Source organism: Gorilla gorilla, chromosome 9 (genome assembly GCF_029281585.2).
Source record: "Gorilla gorilla gorilla isolate KB3781 chromosome 9, NHGRI_mGorGor1-v2.1_pri, whole genome shotgun sequence".
Lineage (NCBI taxonomy): Eukaryota > Metazoa > Chordata > Mammalia > Primates > Hominidae > Gorilla > Gorilla gorilla.
Genome location: NC_073233.2, coordinates 95,983,776 through 96,003,687, shown reverse-complemented (window position 1 = coordinate 96,003,687; position 19,912 = coordinate 95,983,776). Strand labels below are relative to the sequence as shown.

The following is a 19,912-nucleotide window of genomic DNA, read 5'->3' as shown; positions in this document are numbered from 1 at the left end:
CAGAGGGATCAATGGGTAAGAGATACAAGATTCTTTTTTTTGTATGTTAAAGTCTAAAAGGTTACTATACATCTAAGAGCAGATGTAAAGTAAGTAGTTATGTATGATTCTGCAGTTCAGGAGAAAAGTCCAGGCTGCAGATATGTTTGGTTGTTATGTCTGTATAGGTAATATTTAAAGATCCCTTTGGAATGAGATTACCTTGGGAATGAGTATAGATAGAAAAGAGAAAAGGACTAAGGACTAATCTCTTGGCATTCCCACATTTAGATGAAAAAATGAGGCCCCAGAGAGGGGAAGTAGTAGAGGTAGCATAGGTGTATTTCAAAATAGCTAAGACTAGAACTCAGTGGACTCTCCTCAGTAGACAGCCCTAATCAGATTACTTTTGAGTAGCCTGACTTTTCACTCTTTTTTTTCTATGCTATTCTTCTGAGTGGTAAACTGGGAAGATTTTGGACAAGAAAAAAAGTCAGATTATACATCATTGGTTCTCTCATTAAATAATCAAAACTTGCATTCACTTACTGTGTTTCTGCTAGTTGGTGGGTCTAAAAATTAAAGTAGGAAAATAAGGTTATTAAATGATTATCCCCCTCTATTCTGTCAACAGTGTATTTTCTTTTAAGTCACTGGGAGGTCTAGCATGGGTCAGAGGTGTCTAGGGTGTAACAGGAGTAAGCTTTGACCAGACTTTATAGTAGTTAGAGATTTTTAAATCTAACTTAAAGAGCATAGTAGCAAGCCTAAACTTCAGGTCTACAAAAGGGCCAAAATATTCAGAAACTTTGTAAATGAGTTCATCATCTAGATTGAAAGTCAGCTTTTGTTATTTGCCATGAATGTTCAAAGTGTTAATATATAACATTTGTTTAAAACTTTCAAATTTTGGAGGTTTCCAACATTTATTTTCTTATTTGGCTTTCACAAATTCCCAGCACAGAATGACTTTTCACTCTTTGGTAAGACTTGTTTATTAAGAACTCCTGCTGTTGTTCAAGTGAATTGGCTTTGGGAACCCTTACCATTCTGGTTGTCTTACCTGGACACTGTAATCTGTCCATATGCCAGTTTAAATGGAGTGGCCAGATCTGTTGACAGTATACTAGATGTAGACTGAACAGAGCATGGGATAATGGGACTCTAACCTATCTTTCCTAGGCCACAATATTTCTATTGTATGCAGTAGTTCACTACATTAATTTATTTTCAACAGCTGTATCAAACTGTTAGAGACATGTTATACTTATGGTCAACTAAGAATCCCTTATTTTTCTAAATAATATGCTGTCAAATGAAATCTTGTGCATTTAAACTATTGATAACTTGAACTCACATGTAGAATTTTATTATTAATATCTATTAAATATTATTCTGTGATTTCAAGCTATAATTCCAATTTCATTTTTAATCTATTATTTTTACCCTTAAAAGTAAAACATCTAGGCTGGGCATGGTGGCGCATGCCTGTAATCCCAGCACTTTGGGAGGCCAAGGCAGGTGGATCACCTGAGGTCAGGAGTTGAAGACCAGTCTGACCAATATGGAGAAACCCCATCTCTACTAAAAATACAAAAAATTAGCTGGGCATGGTGGCGCATGCTTGTAATCCCAGCTACTCGTGAGGCTGAGGCAGGAGAATCGCTTGAACCTGGGATGCAGAGGTTGTAGTGAGCCAAGATCGTGCCATTGTACTCCAGCCTGGCCAACAAGAGTGAAACACTGTCTCAAAAAAAAAAGAAAAGTAAAACATCTATTTCAGTTAGAATTGTGTTTGTCTATATTTGAAAGAGACCCTAAAAATAGTGACTTAACCAAAGAAGAGCTCATTTATAGCATGAAACAAGTCTTGAGGTATGTACCCAGGGCTGGAACTGCAGTTCGAGGACCTCATAAATGGCTCAACTTCCTGGATCACCAGCCTCAGCACGTGACTTTCTCCCTTATGGTTATAAGATGAGGGCATTTGTTTCTGTTTTCTTTTCCTGTGTAATGCATTGCCTTAAACTTGACAGCTTAAAATAACACACATTTATGATTTCACAGTTTCCATGGGTCAGTAGTCCTAGCACAGGTTGGTTGGGTCCTTTACTCAGATTCTCATCATGCTAAAACCAAGATGCTGGTCATAGCTGTGTTCTCATCTAAACCTTGGGATCCTCTTCTATGCTCATTCAGGTTGTTGGCAGAACTCAGTTCCTTGTGGTTGTAGGACTGAGGTTTCTGTTTTCTTGTTGGCTGTTGCCTGGGGGTTGCTGTCAGCTCCTAGAGGCTGATCTGAGTTCTTAACCGTGTGGCCTTTTTACAGCATGGCAGCTTACCTCTTCAAGGTTAGAAAGAGAATTTCTCTCTAGTTTGCTACAATGAAGTCTTATGAAAGGGAGCCTAATCAAGGGGACTGACTATGCTGTCCTGTTCATAGGTCCCACCTGCACTCAATGGGCATGACCCTAGGAGGTGGACATCTTGGGAACATTAGAATTAGAATTCTGTCTGTCATATTAGTTTCTGGGCAGGATTAAGTATCCTGGAAAGGTTAAGAGTAAAAGGCGTGTAACAACTAACTCTGCCTGCCCCTCTTTTTAAGTTTAGAAATCAGATGAGATCAAGCACATTCAAAGTGGTATGGCCATAGATTAAAGTTCAGAAATTGATAGTTTTATAGGAAACCCTACTTAGTAGACTTCTGTTTATATTTCATTAGTCATAACTGCAGTTAGCACAAGGAAGCCAGGGAAATAAAGTTTTAGCTACCTATGCAAAAATCAGCATTCTGTTAAAAAGGAAGAGGAGATATTGCATATTGATAGCCAGGGTAAAATTTGAAATGCCAAATTAGAGAAAATAAATCTGTCTTGTTTAGGAAAAATGGAAATTAATAATGGAAAAAAAATCACACAGAAATTCCTACCCAGGATTAATCACTGCTAACATTGTCATACTTCTTAATTATATCATATTGTGTGCAACTTAAAAAATGTACTATAAGGATTTCTATGGTGAACTATTTGTAAATATAATTTTTAATAACTGAACAATACCGTATTATAAGGATGTTCATAATATCCCCTATCATTAACCCTCTTTTTCTTACAATACATTTTTAGTTTTTACTATTTTAAATAATGTAATGATGGGTATTTTTGTACATAAATTATTTTATATGTTTAAGATTATTTTATTAAGGCTTACTCTTAGATTTACTAGATCAAAGGGAATGGACATTTTTATGTTCTTATCACATATTTTCATAGGTTTTCAAAATTGATGAACTAATTTATACTTACCAACAATGAACTGAAGTAGTCATCATTCTGAGAACATTCTAAAATTCTAATTTCATCCCTCATGTCAGTTTCGCTTCTGCCTTTGGGTCTAACAAAAATTTGATAAGTATGCCTTTTATGACTTCATCCAATCTTCTGATAAAAATGAGGCTACTTCTGGACAGGGGTTTGAGTCCTATACTACCACCTGAGAAACTATTCTTATTTAATGTAATTAAATAATTAATAGTCTTCAGGCACAGTTTGAGCCCATACAAATCTAGCCATTTTACTTTGGAACCAACCCATAGTCACCTTGTCAGTAGGGACATTAAGAGGGGCATTATACTAAAGATCAGATGTTCAAAGCAGTCTCCTGATTGCTCAGTCTGAAATCCTTATTATGGAAGAAAATGAAGTTAGTTTATTGTGTTTAGATCTCCATTCTCTGTGTCCACAGTCTGCTAAACTTGTAGTGCTAGTCCGTCTCTTCAGTGATAATACTTTTGCTCTGAATAAACTCCAAAACGGTCTTTTTCTGCCTTTAGTATTTTCTTCAAGTTTGTCCTTAGACTTCATTTTAGCTTCCTGAGCCCATGTGGATGAGTTCAGACACTGCTCGAATCTGTTCTGCGTTCACTTCCCTTCTCCTTCTGTCTTTTGTACATGTTATTTTTAAACTTGATTTTACCTGAGATGTTCCTGTAGTCAAACTAGCTTCTTTTAGATGGGTTTCCTTTTTCTTCTTCCTTGGATTACTCATGATTGTATAGTTAGAATTTCTGTTTCTGAGCATCCTGTCCTTATTTTGTTTCCACACTCAATTTTATGGACTGTTTCCCATCTGTGAGAATAACCTACACAGTTTTCCATTCATTCTTAGGTATTTCTATTTTCCAGTTTGTGGAATACTTCCAAATGTGCTCTCCCTTCCTATTTTCTGGGCTTCAAAGGCAAATTAAAGATATTAGAACTTCCTACACTATCCTTGGTTCAAAATTTATTGATGTTTTTTTTTGTTCCACACCTTTGAATATGAATATTAGAATTGCATATGCATTTTATAGAAAACTTAGAAAATGATCACAATTATAAAATATAAGATTAAAATTATTTGTAATCAAACCACTAATTCATTTAACTGTTAACATTTTTGTTCTGTTTCATTCAATAAGAAATATGTGTGTATGTGTATATTAAAAATAACTCCATCTTATTCATTTTAAGCCATATTTGTCCTTAAAATGTCAGTCTATAGAATTGGCTCATTAGTTATAGACCTATAATTACATATACATAATAACAACTAGAGGCAAAAGAGAAAAAATAAAAGGTACCCAGGATGTGTAAGAAGAGCCATATTGTCTTCTGAATAATGTTTTATAATGCAAGAAAGCATGTAATATATCATAAGTGGTTCTCAGCAACAAAATTAACATTTTTAAAGTTCACAGTTGAAGCAAAAACATCTTTATTCTGGCAAAGGTATTGTCCTTTTGAATCTATTTGCATCAGTGGAATTCTATAAAAACAACCACAAAATCAGAACTGAAGTTTGTTTGTTTATTTGTTTGTTTCTTTGTTTGTTTTGAGATGGAGTCTCACTTTGTCGCCCAGACTGGAGTTTAGTGGCGCGATCTCGGCTCACTGCAACCTCCTCCACCTCCTGGGTTCAAGCAATTCTTGTGCCTCAGCCTCCCGAATAGCTGAGTTTACATGCACATGCCACCATGCCCAGCTAATTTTTGTATTTTTAGTAGAGACAGGGTTTCACCATGTTGGCCAGGCTGATCTTGAATTCCTAACCTCAAGTGATCCGCCCACTTCAGCCTCCCAAAGTGTTGGGATTATAGGTGTGAGCCGCCACACCCAGCCATTTCTTAAACTGTAAGAAATTTCTTTGATTCCTTTTTATTTTCTCTCAAATTTATTGAGCAACTACTTTATACCTTTCTGGTGAGAGGTGCCTTTCTTCAGGTCATTTATGTTTCAACTCTACTTTCCTTATCTTGCTTTTTTGCATGTCCAGTATTATAGCCTCAGTTTTCTACTTATTCTGTGTATGTTAAGGTACTCAGGTGCCACTAGATTTGATCTGTTGGGTAATGTGTAAGTTTACGGAAAAATATTTTCTATTTATTTTTAAAATTATGCATTGCTTATGTCTATCTAAAATGTGAATGCATACATCTACATTGGTATAGTTATACAACTGTCCATATAGTGATATAGTAAATACAACTGAGGGTTTCCAGATTCAAAATCATTGAGCCATGCCAGGTTTGAGCTCCTCCTCCCAACCATTCCTCTTCCTCTCCTGCTACAAGTTGTCCCAGTAGAAGTTGCCACTCCTACATACTGTGTCTCTCAAATCACTATAACTGGCCAATAGTGTCCACATGATCCAAGTGAGTCCACTTGTGGTACCACTGCCTCTGGGACTTGGAATTGTTCTAGTCTTGAGTATGAACATGTGCCTGAAGCTAAAGTCATCTAGAGTCCTTCCTCAAGATTTCTCTAACTGAGGTTGAGGGTAGGAAGCCTTTTCTCTTTAGTGGCAAAACTATGAGCATATGAATCCAGAAGCTCTGGACTTCTTTATTTGCAAAAACCTGAGGGCAGATAGGAAAAATTAAGGTGATCTGATGGTATTTGAGAGATTAATTTTATTTTCTAAAGTTCCTGGAGTAGCGTGAGTCTTTCAGCAATTCTGTTACTCCTGGGAGCTACCCTCCAGATGGCCTAGGTGATTCAATGGGTTTCTGATTTTTGCAACCAGTAACTTACGGCTAATCAAGTTGACAGAGTGCACTTGCTCTAGATAATGATTGCTTAACAAATGCCTTATATTTAAATTCTCAATTTGAGAAATCTTTCCCATTAAGGGAGCATTATTCTCAGCTCTCCCACAAGTTTAACTACATTAGACAAGAGCTTGAGATAGTCTCAGGAGTCACCTTCAATTCCGTCTGGAAAAAGGGAGAGTATAAATTATCTCCCTTCACAGCTGGTGAAACGGATGCCAGAAAGAGGACTTAATCTGCTCATAGTGACCAAGATAGTTTGTAGCAACATCAGGGCTAAGACTCAAGTCTCCTAATTCCCTGTCCTAAGCTGTCCTGAGTATAAAGAGATTCAGTGTAATGGATATCAGCACAGAGAAGTCACAATTTCTTTTGAGCTTTTTGAATTTGAATCAGCTCATTTTTCTTTCCCTTTTACAGAACATTTCATTCATAAATTACATTGTAAGCACTACATGCCAACAGGCTCTATGATAACTGCTGTCAAGATAGACACTCCAAATGTGTGTCACTTCTGCTCTCAAGAAGTTTGTTATCTAGAGAGAAGGTAAATTTTAAAAAGTAATTGTACATGTGTGTGACCATAGATACTATAGGGGACTGTTAGGAGCCACCTAGGAGGTTGGTTAGCAGCCAACCCTACCTTGCTGGGGTTCTGGATTGGGGAGCATTGGTCTATCAGAGAGGATAATACCTTATCATAACCAATCAGATCTATTGTTTCCAACTTTGTGTTATATCATCTACTCTGTTAAAATTATATTTTAGAAAACACATGTATTTCATTTTGGGCTAGTCTCAGGAAAATTAGAGAAAGGTAAAAATGGGGGTAGCACTACTTAGGTGAGGGTATAAAAAACACACAGGGTAATATAAAATTGGTTAATGAAAGTCTCTATCCACAAACCCCTCTACTCTTAACCACTCCCACATATACCACCACTATTTCCAGATCAGTAGTTGTCAAACTGTGTGAAAAGGAACATTAGCTCTCTGAGATACAGCATTAGATAAGAGTTCTGTAGTCAGGTAACTTTATGACCACTGCACAATCATGCCCTTCTTTGAGATGGGAGGGAGAAAGAGAAAGCCTGTTCTCCCATCCCAACTTGAATCTGCCTTATTTCCATTCACACATAATTGATACACATCTTTCCCCTCTGCTCCCAGTTCATTATGGTGCTTTAGTTCCCCTCATGCCTTCCAGCCCAGAATGAGAAACTGCTTTTCTGTTTAATGTAAAGAATTTGAACACGTGGCACATTCCATGATCTTCTAAAAGACTCTGAGAAATCCTATGATTAAGAAACACTTTTGTATTATTTTTAATTTAACATCTAAAATCATTTAGCCATAAGATGACTTTTCTCCCATATCATCCTATGAAACTTCAGAACCCACTTGGAAATATCTTACTCTAATGAAGAAGTTTGTTTGCCCCTCCAGTCTCATATATGACTGAACAATAATAGTTGGGCAGTGTTGTATTGTTTTCCAAGTGCTTTATTTTCAGTGCCTATTGCATGCCAGCACTATTGCTAAGTTCTTTCATATATCTCCTGTCACTTTATACACATCCTCAATAACCTTGTGAAGTTGGCATTATTTTCATCACGGATTATACGTAAAGAAACAGGCTGAGAGAGAGGTTATGGTGACTTCCTGGAGGTTACACGAGTGGCAATACGCAGAGCTGGGATACTTCTGAGTCTTTCTTTTTTATTATTATTATACTTTAAGTTTTAGGGTATATGTGCACAACGTGCAGGTTTGTTACATATGTATACATGTGCCATGTTGGTGTGCTGCACCCATTAACTCATCATTTACATTAGGTATATCTCCTAATGCTATCCCTTCCCCCTCCCTCCACCCCACAGCAAGCCCGTGTGTGATGTTCCCCTTCCTGTGTCCATGTGTTCTCATCGTTCAGTTCCAACCTATGAGTGAGAACATGCGGTGTTTGGTTTTTTGTCCTTGTGATAGTTTGCTGAGAAGGATGGTTTCCAGCTTCATCCACGTCCCTACGAAGGACATGAACTCATCATTTTTTATGGCTGCATAGTATTCCATGGTATATATGTGCCACATTTTCTTAATCCAGTCTATCATTGTTGGACATTTGGGTTGGTTCCAAGTCTTTGCTATTGTGAACAGTGCTGCAATAAACATACATGTGCATGTGTCTTAAAAAACCACTTTAAAGTTCATATGGAACCAAAAAAGAGCCCGCATTGCCAAGTCAATCCTAAGCCAAAAGAACAAAGCTGGAGGCATCATGCTACCTGACTTCAAACTATACTACAAGGCTGCAGTAACCAAAACAGCATGGTATGAGTACCAAAACAGAGATATAGACCAATGGAACAGAACAGAGTCCTCAGAAATAATGCCACATATCTACAACTATCTGATCTTTGACAAACCTGACAAAAACAAGAAATGGGGAAAGGATTCCCTGTTTAATAAATGGTGCTGGGAAAACTGGCTAGCCATATGTAGAAAGATGAAACTGGATCCGTTCCTTACACCTTATACAAAAATTAATTCAAGATGGATTAAAGACTTAAATGTTAGATCTAAAACCATAAAAACCCTAGAAGAAAACCTAGGCAATACCATTCAGGACATAGGCATGGGCAAGGACTTCGTGTCTAAAACACCAAAGGCAATGGCAACAAAAGCCAAAATTGACAAATAGGATCTAATTAAACTAAAGAGCTTCTGCACAGCAAAAGAAACTACCATCAGAGTGAACAGGCAACCTACAGAATGGGAGAAAATTTTTGCAATCTACTTATCTGACAAAGGGCTAATATCCAGAACCTCCACAGAACTCAAACAAATTCACAAGTTCTGAGTCTTTCTATGGCACCTTTTCCCTTCACATTAAATAAATAGAGACAAATAATAAAAATTCAAGATACCAGACAATTCTGAAGCTAGAGGATATACTGAACTTCATCCAAAAATTCAAAGCAGAATATCAATCAGTTAGATGTTAGCAGCTAAATACTTCCAAAAAAGTTATGTTTGTTCTGGAGGGGCAGGGGATCTACAGATAGAGATGGGAATAAGACTAACTCAAGCAAAGAACACATTGAGGGAAGGGTTTATGGTCTAGTTCGGTTGGAATCTAGTACAGATGAAACAGGAGAGTTCAGTTGTAGCCATATTGGTTGGGCACCAGTTTTGTGGTCTGAACTTATTCTGAATAGGCAATGTGAGCCCACAAGATATTTTTTCGATGAAGTATGAATGTAGTTACATTTTAATCGGAGTAGTTAAGAGACAGTCTGGAAGGAATATAGAGGATGATTGCAATGCAACAGAAGAAACTAGAGGCATGTGATCAGAGAGAAGACTACACAGGACTTGAACTGGGGTAAAATGTTACAGTCACTGTGAGAAGAGAGCACGTCATGTCCATCATCATCTCTAAGCATAAGTTCCCTGGACTAACAAGACAGTCACATAACTTATTGCATAGCAAATTAAAGCATGGATTGTAAAGCCTTTGATGAATAGTGCCTGGTCCGTGAAAAGCGCTCAATGATTATTTGCTGAATAATAAATCATTTCATCTAGTTACATGATATTTCAAGTATTATATAAGAACTTCAAATTGATGTATCTCCTCTTTTTAATTTTCAATTACAAGTTTGTGGAATGAAGAAAAATAATGTTTTATTCCATATCTGAAAGTAGAAAATTATATAATATATTCTAAGTGCTGCCTCAGGGAGGTTACACAGGCTAAGAATGAGTTGTTATCTGACTATGGAATTTAGGAGTTAGACGTCAGGAATTTGTGAGGGTTGGGTCGACAGGTTCTATGGTTGAGGACAGCATTTTGGTAGTTAGCTAGTATCTCTCTGATGGCCAGTGATGATGAGCATTTTTTCATGTGTCTTTTGGCTGCATAAATGTCTTCTTTTGAGAAGTGTCTGTTCATATCCTTCACCCACTTATTGATGGGGTTGTTTGTTTTTTTCTTGTAAATTTGTTTGAGTTCTTTGTAGATTCTGGATATTAGCCTTTTGTCAGAAGAGTAGATTGCAAAAATGTTCTCCCATTCGTAGGTTGCCTGTTCACTCTGATGGTAGTTTCTTTTGCTGTGCAGAAGCTCTTTAGTTTAACTAGATCCGGTTTGTCAATTTTGGCTTTTGTTGCCATTGCTTTTGGTGTTTTAGACATGAAGTCCCTGCCCATGCCTATGTCCTGAATGGTGTTGCCTAGTATCATTGACAATCCAAATACAAAAAGTGGCTAAAATATTAATTTATTTAGCTTTATCAACACATCCATTTTTACACATGGTTCTTCTTCCTATTTGTTTTCACCCAAGGTAACATTATTCTAACAATGCTGGCAGAAATAGTTTCATTTATGCTATCTGGAGAAGCAAGAGCTTCAAACTCTCTACTAAAGAGTTAAGGGCTAGGGCATAAGAATCATATATAAGAAAAAAATTAACTCTCTAGTTTGAGAAAGAAATGAATTTGTTAAGCTAGAATTGGGTCTTATCCATAAAAGTTCTTAAGAGAGGAAGATGATGTTAAAATCATTATATGTACTATATAGTCGTAAAAATACATAATATTACTTCTACATTTGCCCCAGTAAAATATTCCTAATTCTCATAATTCTGCCAGATGGGTATTATCTCTGCCTTATAGGTAAGGCCAAAGAAAATTAAATATTTTGCCTAAGTACATTTAGTTATTAAATGCACTGAAATCACTTGTGGAGCAACAGAATATAAAGAATATTTTTAAAAGAACAAAATTAGGACTCCAACCTATGTCTGCTTTACTGCAAAGCCTACAGTAGTTCAGCTCAACTTTTATATACTGGTTTATTAAGTCTTCCTTCCATTTCACCTAAAAGAATGGTATCAAATAATAACTGGTAAGCAAAATAAGGACAGGCAGTTGGACCTGTAAATTTTCTTGTGAACATGTTTTCTTTTTTACTTTCTGCAGAAATCACCCACGTCTAAAATTATTTTCAGTGAAAGCTGAACTGGTCACTCTTCCAAAGTCCTTGTTCATTCATTTATTCAGTCAGTCATTCACTTAGTCTGTATGTCTTCTGAGTGCCTACTGTTTGCAGGCACTGTACTAGACACCAGGATGGGGCAATGAAACTCCTGGAAGCTCCCAGTCCAGTAGAGGATACACAAACAAAGCATTACATACTGACCAGTGGTAAGTGCCAGAATAGAGGGATTCCTGCTCAGCCTCGGGGAGTCAGGGGGGATTTCCCATGGGAGGTGATCACTGAAGAATGACCTGAAGGAAGAAGAAGGAGACAGGAGATTGTATACATTGGAGGACCAACTATGTAATGTTTAGGTATTTCATCTGTGTATATCGTTTAACTCTAACAAGAATCTCATGAAATATAGTGACGATTGGCCTCATTTTTAAGTTAAGGAGTAGAGGCTCAGGCTTTTCAGTTGTCCTTTGTTTAACAGTAAGTGGCAAAACCAAGTTTTAAAGCTTGACTCCAACATGCTTTCTCTTTCCATTTTATCCTACTGTATTTGGGACAATGATGTACCAGTCTCAGTCTTCAGTCTTGGCACATAGAGGTGCCAGAATAAAAGCATTTAATTATCATAAAAATAAATTGTGAAACTCATAATTTATGTCATTTCTACCATAGATAGCACTCAATAAATAACACTTTGAGTTGAATAAGTCTAGCAAATACTGTGGCTGAGTAGTTTATCCTATATGTATCTCAGTCTCCTCATCTGTAAAACAGAGTTAGTAGTTTATCCACCTCTCAGGGTGTAGTAAGGGTTAAATGAGATTATGTATGTAACATACATGGCATGGTGCCTAAGTGTTCAATAATAAAGTGTTCAATAATTGTTAGCAATTATTACAATTAATATTTTGTGTCTGGTTGACCATTTATCTTTTCAAGCTGATTAATGAGAAAGTAGTTTAAGTAAAGGCTGCTGTTTTTCATGAATGGGGTTTGTTAAGTCTGGCTAAACATAGTCTTTATGCTTATCGTTATTCTTTCTTTTCAAGACTGATTATTGGGTACCCCAGCACTGTTTCAGTAAAAGACTCACAGTGAGAACAATTAAAAACTTACTGAATTAAAAACAAAATGTTAATAGAGGCAATATCTATGAATATTCTGGTTCTTAATGGCAATTACTGGTAAGTCATACATTATATATTGGATTTGGAAAATGTATCTCAGGAATAGTAAACTGTCAAAAAGACTCAAGAACTGTGTCTGCCTAGTATTAAGGTTATGGGGTCTGGGGGTGCAAACAAGGCAAGGATGTTGAACTCAGATTATTTTCAGGGTCCAGGAACTTAACAGAAATGCACATTTACAGACATTTACACATAAAAATAAATAAATAAATTGATCAATTAATAACTCTGGGCCACATGTAACACATTGTGGACTGTTTGTTCGTAACTTTTGCGATTTAGAAAGAAGCAGTAGCCAAAAACTTAGAAAACATGGGTCCTCATTCCTTCAATAGACATTTATAGGGAGCAGTGGGTTAAGAGCAGGGGCTCTGGGCTGGCGCGGTGGCTCACGCCTGTAATCCCAGCACTTTGGGAGGCCGAGGTGAGCGGATCACGAGGTCAGGAGATCGAGAGCATCCTGGCCAACATGGTGAAACCCCGTCTCTACTAAAAATACAAAAAATTAGCCGGGCGTGGCGGCGAGCGCCTGTAGTCCCAGCTACTCAGGAGGCTGAGTCAGGAGAATGGTGTGAACCTGGGAGGTGGAGCTTGCAGTGAGCCAAGATTGTGCCACTGCACTCCAGCCTGGGTGACAGAGCGAGGCTCCGTCTCAAAAAAAAAAAAAAAAAAAAAAAAAAAAGAGCAGCAGGGGCTCTGTTCTTGAGTCGGGCTTTGCTATTTGACATTTGTGGAACTTTCAGGGATTGTATTATGAGTGTCTGAACATGGGCTGCAAAACCAGGTGTCAAAAGTTTGACTTGCTGGCTGTGTGACTCTGGGAAAGTTATTTAATTTCTCTATACCCCTGTTTCCTCACCTGATTTTGTGAGTACAAAACTTAGTATCAGTAAAATACATGCCATCAAGCTTATAATAAGTTATCCATAGGCATCAGCTATTTTTGGTAATATTACTGTTTAGATACCTCATATGCATTAGGCACTGTGCTTGGATCTAGGAATACAAATATAATAAAAGATAATCCTTGTTTTCAAGGACACAGACAACAGGCAGTTAGGATGTAGTGGTGTCAATGGAGGTGGGTACGAAGTACCAGGGAACACTAAAGATAACGTTTCATGGTGCTAAGAGAAGGCTACTCAGTAGAGATATTTCCAGAAACATGGAGGTATGCAGGTAGCCAGAGCTAAGAGGTGAGGTGCATTCTATAATAGCATATTCCCTGTGAGGCTCAGTAACCTGTGTGATGCTAGGCAGATCACTTTCTGTCTCTTTGCCTTAATTTCCTGATGTGTCAAAGAAAGCAGGGCGAATTAGTGATACCTAAGTTCCCCTCCTCTCTAATATTTGGTGATTCTCTGTGAGCTTGGAGATGTTTCATGGCTGAAACAGAGCACTAGAGGTGGCTAGGGTGATGGGAGGGAGACCTTTTGGTACGTAAGCGGGGAGACCTAGGAGGTATAAGGCTCTAGAGCTACAGAAAGGAGGTAAGAAAGATTTGAAATACACTTTAACATCTAAAGAGTAAAGGACAGAGGCTGAGGTAAGGCCATGGTGGGGATGAGGGAGGCATTGTCAGAGGGACACAATCTTAGGAGCTCCCTTTGTGAACCTTTCTCTTCACTATATCTCATTTCTCCATGCTGACAATGTGACTTTGTCCTATGTTAAAATAAGTGACAATGTGGCTCAGTCTGTCCTTCCCAATGACTGTTACACCAGACTCTGGTAACTTTCATGCAATAGGGCATCACTGAGACCTGGCTTCTCTGCGTCACATTCACCATGTACGCCTTCTCTTCATGGAGATACCATGGTAAAGTGCAAAACTGTGGGCTTTGGATTCAAATAGACATTGGCTTGGACACTAAGAAAATGTAGGCCATAGACTCTAAGAAGAGAGCAAGGAGAAGAGAAAGAGAAAATATAGGCAGAAGCCAGGTTCTGACCCTTACTATCCCTGAGACCTTGCACACATCATTTAGTTTCTCTGGACTTCACTTTTGTCTTCTGTTAAAGGAGGGCAGTAGCTCCCATCTCAGAGTTATTGTGGTGATTAGGTGAAATGCCATATTCTGAGAATAATGTCTGAAACATAAGGTCAGTTTAGGGGAGCCCCAGTAGAAGCTAATGATTGCAGTGGAGGAAAGCAGGTATCCAAAGGAAATGGGAGGTTGATATGAGGGACGAGGGAGGACAGAAGTGCTTAACAGACAGGTGTCCACTATGCTAGCACCCATGTTAGGTATTAATGATGATTAATAGAAAGCTAGCAAAATCTTTGCCACTTATATGCTCAATAAACAAGTGCTAAATCTTCTCAGAGAAAGGATTTTTAAACCCCTGTTTTGTGTAATACTTTTTGTACAGTGGTGTTATTATCCAGTAGGCCATCTGCTCTAATTAAAATTTCACAGGGCTGGGGAATTTAGTGCCCTAACCTTGGAGTCTCGGGTACAGTTGGTGTTTTGTTTCAGGTTGATGTATTTGGAAAGATTATGGGAGGTTGAATTCTTTGCCAGCTTCTAACTAGGCAGATGTGAAAATTTTCTGCTAGGATTTTTTTTTTTTTTTTGGCTCTCTGGTGCTGGGGGTCAAAGATTAAATACTTTGCCACAAGACAGATGTTCTGAAGAGCTAATTAAAAAACTGACAAGTAACCAGGACCTCTGATGGTTGGTTGTATGTGCCTTCCTCCACCGAAAGATGAGAATCACTGTGGCTTAGAGTGATTATATTAAATTATATTTCCAGAAAGTTCACAATTGGAATAAAAAGGACAGTCTCTTTAAAGACATTCTTAATTATATGAGTGTGTCTCAAAATTGGCTGTACATTTTTAAGTGTAGAATCTTTTTAAAAAATTATGAACAATTTTATTTTTAAAATTAAATTTGTTTAAATTTCAACTTTTAAATACAGGGGTACATGTGCAGGTTTGTTATATGGGAATATTGTGTGAGGCAGAGGTTAGGAGTATGAATCCCATCACCGTGCCTAACTGGGAATTTTTTTTTAATGCTCATGCTAGGGCCCCATGTCAGACCAATTAGATCAATGTCTGGAAGGAGGGCCCTGGTAACATATTTGTTTTAACTTTACAAGGGATATGAATATACAGCCAGGATTGAGAAGTTATAATTTATAAATAATATCCTAGGGTCTATTTTATTCCTAGGATTCATTGTAATGTAATGTATGGGGAGTAGGATGGGAACTGGAATTGGGATAGTCTTGGTTGAAATGACAGATTGGCTAAGATAATGTTCTGCTCTGGATAAGTTACTTAAGCTTTTTTCTAGCTCCCTTACCTTTAAAATATGACCATTAACTCTCCAATAGATGTTTGTGAATATTGGATGTGAGTATTATTTAATAAACAACGCACCTGCTTAATTAACTCCATTTGTTTTTAGTAAAATTCTTTGTTAGGAATTTTAGCCTGTTTCTGAGACTTGCTTATCAGTACAAATGAAAGATTCTGAGCAGTGGCGCGAAGAAGAACACGCATTACCTTAAAACAGTAGACCATCTTGTCATACTGCAGATATAGAAATAAATCACAGTGATATCCAGTCCAATTTTACATGTCCTGGAAGTCAGAGTATATACATTTCCTTTCTAGCAAAAGATGCCCCTGGAGATGTTGTGACTACTCCCTATAATAAATGCAAATGAAAATTTCCATGTAGTGTTTTTCACTTATGCTGGCAACTCTGTTTCTATACAATCACCCAGAAAATGTGGGCTTCACTGTGTCTATTTGGATGCCAAGTAGCTCAATCAATTATATTGCAATCTGATTGCCCAAAGGGTCTGAACCTGCAATTCTATCAGGCAGGGTCTGATTATCCATGCTGACCTTGGGTTAATGGGAGAGGGAGGTTTGTTCTATATTGTTATTTCTTCTCCTAGCCTAGGCCCTTTGGCCATGACCTGATTGGTATATAGAAAGTCAGAAAGACCAGATATGGTTCGAAGTGCCAGTAATACAAATCAGCCTTGCCTGATTCCTGGTTGCATGCTCCTACCTTGCATGCTGGAACCAGGTGCTCTGCCCATTGTGTTCCTTTATTTATTTTGGGATATATTTGGGGGGGAGCTGAGATAAGGATTTGGCTTCAAGCTTGTGCTTTAAACAGTATACATCTTGCCTTTTGTAGTAAACATGTGGTAAATATTAGTATTTATTCTTCTCCCTGAGCTCACAGCTGGCCATCCCAATTACTAGTGTGTGACTTGGGGCCAGTCACTTCCCCTGTCTGAAGCTCAGTATCCTCAACTGCAAAATGAAGGAATGGAAGGCACACACACATTGTGTTCTTCTGATGGTTAACTTGTATGAGGAGAATATACAGATAACATTTATTGAATGTGTACTGTATGCCTTTCACTGTTCTAAGTATTTCATGTTTCAAGTATTAATATATATTAACTTACAATCATTTGTGAGGTAAATTTTTAATTCTCTCTTTTACAGATGAGGAAACTGAAGCATGAAGTGGTTAAAGTAATTTTTCTGAGGTCATGCAACCAGAAAGTAGGGGAACTAAGATAAGGGTTTGTCCCCAGGCCTGTACTCTAAACACTATACCCCTTGCCTTTTTGTAGCGTGCCTGTGGTAAATGTAGTCAAAAGCATTTGCAGTTCTTCCTGGCTTTCTCTTAAAATTTCTAATCTGAAATATGTATACCATGACAATCAGCACCTTGGTACACATGTATTAGGTATTCACTAAATAGTTACTGATAGGTCAGCTGTTAAAGTGCTAAGGATCTGTACAGGCTTGTCTAGTAATGGACATTTATAGTACTGTGGTTACTGACATTTTACCTGAAAAAAACCCTCAATGGCTCTACTTGACAAATTTAGTATTCAAGGCTCTACAGAGATCTGGCACCCTGATGCCCTTTCCAACCTTTTTATGCTTTTGCTATTTACACAAACCCTGCTAGTGGGTAAGCTCAGTCAGGAATGAGATGTATCATCTGTATATTGGTATGCCTAGTACTTAGTGGAAATCTAAATACTATTAATTGGGTGAATGAACCTGACTCAGTCACCATGAACTGCTACTCTTTGTACATGCAGTCTATAAGCAGTCATTCCTTGGCTCTGCCTGTTTGCTTTCTCTAGAGCCCATCCTTCATGGTCCGCTCTCCTAGGCCTAATACCATCTAGACTTTACTTGGTGTGTTAAAACTCACAAACAATTTAAACAGTGTTATCTTATATTTTTACTAAAATGACCCTGCTAGGTTGCCACTAATTTGAGCTTAGGTTTCAGTTCTTTTTCTCATAATGATAATGGATTTTCATTGATTTTCCCACTCGCATTGAATTCTCCTCATTAGTAGATTTTGTCAATTTGCAAATTATGATGAAGGAAAACCTGTTTAACTGGCAGTTAATATATGAGTAGAGGTTTAAAAAATACTAACTTTTATCTAACTTTTATCATATACGAAGAAGGGCCCTTTCTAATGTTTAAAATTGTTTTCCTGTCATATAAACATGTTTTTATTATAATATATGGAAGATAAATAAACTAGCATTATTTAACACTAACTGGGTCTAACACTGAAGAACTGACTTTTATTTGTGATTGTTCCTGGTTTTCTGAACAATCTGGAAAAGGAATGCAGCTTAGCAAAAGCCAGGCTTTGATGTCAGAAAGACCCAGTGTAAGCTCTGGCCTCCCAGCCCACTTGCTGTGTGATCCTGGGGAAGCCTCTTAACCCCTTACAGATAAGCTTTCTTGTCTGTAAACATATGTAGTAATATCTCATGTTTGGTATTTGGGGTATAATTTTGTTGCCTCCTTCTCCAACACACAAACAATAGCCAAATGGGAATCAAAGTATTGGCTTATTAATGGCCGGGCAAGTACGTTAAAACCATTCAAATAGGACTTCTTTAATGAGATGTGGTGGCTCTTAAGTGGAAGTCTGGGCGGGGAGACCCCTTTTTACCTTCCTGAATGGGACACAGTAGGGGACCATCAGACAGGCTTCCACTCAGTCACATAGCAAGTGGGAGGGCTCTGGAACAAAGTGTTGAGCTGGGTCCGTTCCAAAAAGCAAGGCCCTGCCTAGGTCAGTTGGTTGCCTGGGAGCAGGGAGTTCAGGTGTGACCCTTAGACATGACACTAAGAAGAGGAAGAGTGGCAGAAGACATGCTAAGCACAGGCAATGACTTTAAGGCCCAGGAAGTTGCCCAACAGGGGATGGGGCAGAAGCATTGCTGTTCTCTCAGGACTGGATTCCATAGAGTGAGGAAGATACTTGAGCTGAAGGAAGAAATGCCATCCCCACCCTTACCCCAACAATAATAACAAAATCCATATGGACAAAAAACCTAATCTTTATCTTAAAGGGTGTTAAATGGGATTAAATAAGATTACTTACTTACTATTGAAGTCCCTAGCAAGTTCACATTGTGAAAGCAATAATGTCTGCTGCACTCTGTCAAGGGAAGCAAATTTTTATTAGGTAAGTGTTATCATCAAGACCATTTTATAGCTGGGGAAAGGGAGGCTTAGAGAAAGGAAGACTGGTCTGGTAAAAAGCAACAACAATAATATAATAAGCAAAAAAGCAATCACGCTTTTACCTTGTGTTTTGGATTTAGAAACCCTGGGAAACATTTTCTTTAAGGCTCTCTAGAGAGGAGATAAATAATCAGGCTATACTTGTCTGGAACTCCAAAGTTACCTTAAGCTTTCATAGCTGGTGAACGCAGTTTCAGGCTTGAAGGATGGGGAACCTGCTAATGAACATTTACAACTAAGGTCATTAGTCATGGATGCCATTTGGAAGCCAACACTACTTCTTATATTTTCCAAGTAATATGACTTCATTCAATGATCTCAAAATATATCAACAACTTTGACATACATGCAAAAATCAGGGATAAGTACTTCCACTTCAGATTGGACAACAAGTTTCTGTAGTAAAACATTTTAACAACGAGAAAGCCTTGTCTCTTTACATTAAGTATGAAGAAATACATCAAAGAAGTTCTACAAATTGTGATTAAAAACAATCAAATTTAACTTTACTGCAGATCTTTAACTACTTTTTACCTAATCAAAGATATTTATTTTAGTACACTGGTAGTATATTTTCTATATTTCTTAGGTTTCTGACCAGCAGGAACAAAAAAAGCAGTTTAACTTATACTACTGACATATTTTAGATTCAAATGTTTGCTCCATATTTTTTCCAAATTCAAGTTTATTTCATTTTTGAACCTAAACTTATATTTCCAATTTTACTTTTTTCCTTGAGGAGTTATATCCATCTGGAATGTCTAGATAATGCCAGGGTTTATTTGGGGTAATAACCTCAAATCTCAGTGGGTTAAAATAGCAAAGGTCATCATTCTCATGCACACTACACAGCATGGGCTGATTGGGATACCTGCCTCTACTTGATTCTCACTCACAGACCTTATCCAAAAGAGTTTCCATTGCTGTGCTTCCACAGGGAGAAACAGAAAAAACAGGAAACTGAGCACTGGCTGTTACTGCTCCTATATGAAAGTGACACACATTACTTCTCACATTTTGACGCCCAAAAAGTCACATGTCCATGGCTAAGTTCAAAGAGGTCAGAACAGTGTACTCTTCCCCATTTCACTAGAATATAGAGAC

General features: G+C 37.7%; 1 protein-coding gene across 2 annotated transcripts in view; it reads left to right on the top strand.

Annotated features, from left to right (window-relative positions):
* Positions 1-19,912, top strand: part of RAB38 (RAB38, member RAS oncogene family) — a 326,770-nt gene that overhangs the window by 41,969 nt on the left and 264,889 nt on the right. The gene's annotated exons all lie outside the window — the stretch shown is intronic.